At 44.1% G+C, this 5988-nt stretch overlaps 1 non-coding gene across 1 annotated transcript; it reads left to right on the forward strand.

Annotated features, from left to right (window-relative positions):
• The first annotated feature begins 3498 nt into the window (after positions 1-3498).
• Positions 3499-3604, forward strand: LOC130126918 (U6 spliceosomal RNA). The gene has a single exon (XR_008811767.1). It is a non-coding gene; the product is annotated as a U6 spliceosomal RNA (small nuclear RNA).
• Positions 3605-5988: the final 2384 nt, after the last annotated feature.

Below are 5988 nucleotides of genomic sequence, written 5' to 3' on the forward strand. Positions count from 1 at the left end.
AAATAGACACACATATGCAGCACAATCAACATATAGATAATGTATGCCTATGTGTCTAAAGTGTAATATCTATTACACTAGATAAATAGTCTGTGTATTGCACTAACCCCAGTCAGCATATTCACTGCACATGCCAGATGTACAGGTGTTATTGCACAGTTTCAGGATGTTATTGCAACCATGGAGGTTTTTTTTAACAGAGTTCAGTTCTTTAATGACTCTGGGGGAGAAACTTTTCAAAAGTCTGGAAGTACGGGTCTTGAAAGACCTATAGCGCCTCCCAGAGGGCAGCAGAGTGAGAAGGTGGTTGCCTGGGTGAGATGAGTCCTTGATTATGTTTGTGGTCGGACGTCGGCAGCGCCGTCAGATGCCACATGCAGATGCTGAGATGACCAAAAAAATCGCCAAACACAGAGTTCATGTGGAAAGGGCAATCGCCAAAATTAAAAAGTTTAAGATTGTTTCTGGTAGAATAACAATGTCCCGACTTTCCAACATACATCAGATATGGTACGTGGTTAGCATGCTGTCCAACTTCCAACCACACATCATCAAAGACCAGTGATCAGGAGGCGCCCTGGTGGCTAAGGGTCCCCTCCTCTCGTACCTTTCTGTCTACAAGGTGTATTACTGTCCTATAATACAGGTACATGTCCATTACATCCTTTTTCATGTGTCTTTAGTCATATTAGTCCTATGTAATATTGTATGATACTAACCTCCTTGAAATTACTTGTACACTGTTGCCTATGTAACAAGTAACTTTTGGATACAAAATAAATACTTATGTTGACTCAGTCAAATCCTTTTTCATTTACCTGTTGGCTCAAACCACTTCCAAGGGGGTACTTGTTTTCCCCCATAGTTATATCGATAGGCGGTCTGTTAGCCAAGTAGCTGATGGGTGCTCCCGTCTGCCGTCTCAGTAGTGCCAAGTCCTCGTCCGTTATTGAGGGGGTCCTTGGAAAATAATATCAAAACATTATTAATATCAATATGGACTACTGCTGAATATGTAAAGTATGTCATTTTGGGGGGAATATGACAGGTCATTCCAGGTAGTCAGTGACAGTCCAGTTAACTTACCTGCTCCCGGTGTAGTGATAGTCAACTGGTCTCCGCTTTCGATCCTGTCTAGCCTTTGCGACCACCACCGATGATACGGGCACAGCCTTTATTTTACCACCTCTTGGTTTGTGCCATTGTTGTGGCAAACTTGTGCAGGACTTAGCTGACTCTTCCGTTCTTGCCTTTATGAGATCCAGTGTATGGATCAAGCCCACGATGTGTGAGCAATATCCTGGTGCACTTTAAACAAACGGGAAAGTGCATGTGAGCTCCCCTGATCCAGCTGGCTAGCCTGGCTAGCTAAAACATAGCCTAATGTTAGCTAGATGTGAAAGCTAGCTAGTAGGCTATATGGACTCATAACTAAATGTCAGCTTAAAATACAACTTAAAATACCCTGCTGTACACGAGCATTGTTGTTCATTTATCTCCTTGTCCTTAACGTGAATAGTTAAGACGTGGGGTGCTTGAGTCTTATACTGGGACCTGTAGGCTATAGCCTTGATTTTAATTTCCTCTTCATTCACACGCTGACAAATTATATCACGGATGTAGCTTTCAAATGCATATTGCAAGCCTTTCTGTCTACTTCTCTCTGATATCTCCTTGCTTTTCCAGAAATTGGATGTCAATTCACCTGGAATATCTGTCACTGACATGACAGTAAACGCCATGTTTAAATTTCGCGGACGGACGATAGCTTGCCAGGCATAGCAACAGTAACCATGGGGGGCGGGACATCGCGAAGGGTGAATTACCCCGCTCTTTTGAGCCGTCCCGTTCGCTGCTCCGCCCCCTCTCTGCTGATCCGGGGGCGCCCCGACCGACCAGAGGAGACGTTAGTGCTGCGACCAGGACACATACCCACATCCGACTTCCCACTCGCAGACACGGCCAAATGTGTCTGTAGGGACGCCCGACCAAGCCGGGGAGGTGTAATTCAGGGTTTTTTATTGCCGTAAAATGCCACGGTTTTGGTAGGGATGCACATTTCCTCGCAGAACTTGATATATGACGTCACAGTGCCAGTGAGTTCATCGAGGGAGGGAGTCCCAAGCTGCACAGCATATATTCCAATTAGTGCATTCAGAACACCCTCGAAGCGTTTCAGTGGCATCCATGGACCAGGACCTGGCAGATTTGGATGTTTTCTTGATGGATTTAAGCTTTTGTTTGTATTTTGGGGTGAGGAGTAACACAGCGTGGTCGGACTTCCCCAGTGGAGCCCTCGGGAATGCACGGTAAGCATTTGAAATTGAGATGTAGCATTGATCCAATGTTTTGTTTTCTCTGCTATGGCAAGTGGCTTGTTGCTCGAAGTTCGGTAGTTCGAGGGAAAGATTCGTATGGTTGAAATCACCTAACACGATGACAGACGTGTCAGGGTTGGAGTTTCCACCATGGGAAATGTATTGCGAAAGCTCGCTAATGGCAGTGTTAGCATTAGCTTGTGGTGGCATGTAAACACCAACTAATACAGTTGAAGTGAATTCTCTGGGAAGATACTATGGTCTGCATTTCAAACTGATGAATTCAGTTTTGTTATTCACTTCCACCATACGAACCCACGGTAGTCAGATTACGATCGCAACGATTTATGACGGACCGGGGATACATCGACTAATGCTCATGCATCATCCGCCCAAGATGGCGGCCTGAGCAGACGCACTTTGCCGCTGCACGTCTGTTGTCGGCTGGATTTGCTGTTGTGTGTGTGTGTTTTTATCTTCCTCGCTCTTTGTGTGTCTGTTTGTTGTTTAAATCGGAGAGTACTGCCGGCGTCGTGTGTGGTTCCCGCTTCTCCCACCATCTTGTCTTTCCCCTCTCTGTCTCCGTTTTCTCGGCCCTCCGTGCTAGCCGCCTAACTAGCTAACTGGCTAACTAGCACACGGCTAACGTTAGCTTTACGTGACCTCTGGCCTCCTGGCTCTGCACGCTAGCTCGCACATCTGGCTCCGTCCCTCAACTCCAGCTGGATGTTTTTATTTTGTTTTCCCTCGGCAGTGGACGCTATCCCTCTTTGGGCCGTCATCATTTTTTAAAGCGACTTCGAGTGTTAGAAAAGCGCTATATACGTGTAATTTATTATTAGTATTATTATTATTTCTATGATGTGAGATTCTACATGGTCTGCCTCCTTTTCCCCGTGGGAGCGGGTTTATCCATCGCCGTGTCTCCTCACCGCTACACCAATCCTGGCTGACTGACGCAATAACTCCCAGAATTCTTCACGGCTTCCTCGCACAGAAAAAGTGTTAAAACAAATACGTTTAAAATCATTATAAACATTTAAAACCAATCCAAATCCCATTTGCTACGTCTTGTGTTGACTGTGTTGTGTTTTGTACATACTTGAAAAGATTGACACCCTCACGGGGATTCCTTTTGATTTAGCGGGCTTTATATAGCGCCCAGAATTATCTCATAGGTGTGTTGCTCCGGCAATGCACATACTAAAATTGGAACGATACAGAGAAGATTAGCATGGCCCCTGCGCAAGGATGACATGCAAATCCGTGAAGCGTTCCATATTTTTATTATTATTTTGTCTACAATATTTATTCAGGTCTCATAGCATTTGCTATAACGGCGTATAAAAGACCCCTAGTGGCGAGTTGTGTACCCTGCACCGTGTAATCTCAGACGGTAGGAATCCCTTTGAGAAATGAAAGCTGGCTGCGGTTGCTTTTTCCTCAGCGGTCAAGTGTTAATGTAACACGTGGTGATTTAAAAGGTGTTGGGTGTTTATGTGGCAGAGTTGATCACATCAGCGTTATCCGCTGTTATTCCAACTCCGCAGAGATGTAATTCAGCTCCCACGTATTTCACCTGTTCGGTCGGAGACGAGGAGACAAGTCGGCTCCATTCTCCTCCTCCATGCAGTTCTACAGGGTAAGCGCAATTACGTTAAACTTACTGAAACAATTATAAAACGATGGCGTGTACAATAAAACATCTACGGATAATATTTGCTTTACAAAGCTGTTTGTTGCCAGAGCTGTACAACAAATTTTTACAGGTGATTAGCTAGCTAGCACTGTATGGTAGCTGGTGTGACGGTTATTTTCTTGCCCGGTGCGGGATTCGAAACGGGGGGGGGGGGGCCGTGCCTATAGGACCCTTTCGAAAAAAAAAGGGTCCCATATTCCCCGTTTTCCCCTAAAAAGGTCCTATAATCTCCGTTGCAATAGACACCGGGGAACATAGGACCCTCTTTTGGAAAAAGGGTCCTATATTCCCCGCTGTTTCCAGGGGAACATAGGACCTTTTTCCAAATAAAGGGTCCTATATTCCCCGCTATTGCCAATCGAGGAACAAACCGGGGATTTAGAACCCTTTTTGCAAATTATTTCCTTAACGGGTCCAAAATAATAAAAACTGGGGTCATGGCTGAGTTGTAGGCTACGGCAATCTATTCCTCCGCTGATTAAATTAGGCCGTATTACCATTGTTGGCTGTTGTATATCGCAGGCCACCTTGAGTGCGTATCCAAATTCGGCCTAGGGGAGGCTGTAATTTGCTTTATTGTTATTTCTTACCAATATTTACTGCAGTAGGCCTAGTGAGTTGGCTCTCCGGCTCAGCATGGACAGTCGGCAATCAACGCAAGTTTGTCTTGCAGTAGGCCCGCCTACCAGTATAACCAGTAGCCATTTCCACCTTCGCTCAAAGTTCAATTTGCACAGCACTGGACACTTCAGCCACTTTCTTGTTACTTTGCAGTTCGTTTTCCATATTAAATCACTTGGCAGACTTTCTTTCAAAAAGACTTTAATGATGAACTTTTTAGGCAGAGAACTTAGACCAGGACTTGGGAATTTAGGACCAGCACAAAGTATCCATCAACGGGGGCCGCCTATCTTACACAATAGGCTAATTGCCTAATAATAATAATATGTGCTTCTCAAAAAACTAAAGGCTTGTGGAGGTGCTAAACCAAAAACATGAATCAAAGACGAACATCAAAGGATGTAAGGTAACACTCACCAAATGGTAAAAAAATAACAAGAGGCAGTCCTCTATTTCACCATTTTATTGTTTGGCATCAGTCATTAAGGTTTCTGAAGAAGACCGCCCGGCCAAGTTAATGACTGATGCCAAACAATGAAATGGTAAAATAGAGAATTGTGTCTTTTTTTTTTCATTTGATGAGTGCTACCTTACATCCTTTGATGTTCTTCTTTAATAATAATAATAATAATAATAATAGTAATAATATCAATAATAATAATAACAGCCTAATAATAATGATAATAATAATAGCCTAATTATAAAAGAGGCCTGATAACAAATAACAATTACAGGCATAATACTATCAATAGTAACACTGATAATAGGCTATTAACAAAATGCTTCTAGTAAAAGCTTGGCTGAAAAAGGGTTGGTCTATGGCAGAAGCCCCCCAGAAAAGGCATGGTCTAAAACAAAAATCTCCAAGGCCTAACTAGCCTAACGTTAAGGCTTTTTTCTTCTTCAAAAAAGCAAAATGAGTAGTCCTAGCCCATTAGGCTACTCAACAAAGAGGGGCTAAAACGCTGGATTTGACGTTGCCGACGCTGCAGGACCCTTTGCGCATTATAGATCCTTCTGATTGGGACTGTTGGCTCCCTCGCAACTTCTGCAATCACCCCCTGTCGGAATTCTGCACGGTGCACTATTTCTCCGTCAGGGGGATGCACGTGTTCCCCAACATCGTGCACAATAATGTTAGCATCCACGTCCTCCACTTCAAATCTATTTTTGATCAGTGGCACTCTACAGTTCCACCTCCAGCACCTCCATCTAATGGTGTCTTGATTGGTGCGGTGCTTCTGATATCTGAAGTTCTCATGTACCAACACTTTGCCGCCTCGATCACCATCCATAACTATCGCCATTGTTTGTCTTCTTGTAGGCTAGTAAGCACATGCCAGTGAGTCC

The sequence above is a fragment of the Lampris incognitus genome, chromosome 16 (assembly GCF_029633865.1).
Source record: "Lampris incognitus isolate fLamInc1 chromosome 16, fLamInc1.hap2, whole genome shotgun sequence".
In the NCBI taxonomy this organism is placed as follows: Eukaryota; Metazoa; Chordata; class Actinopteri; order Lampriformes; family Lampridae; genus Lampris; species Lampris incognitus.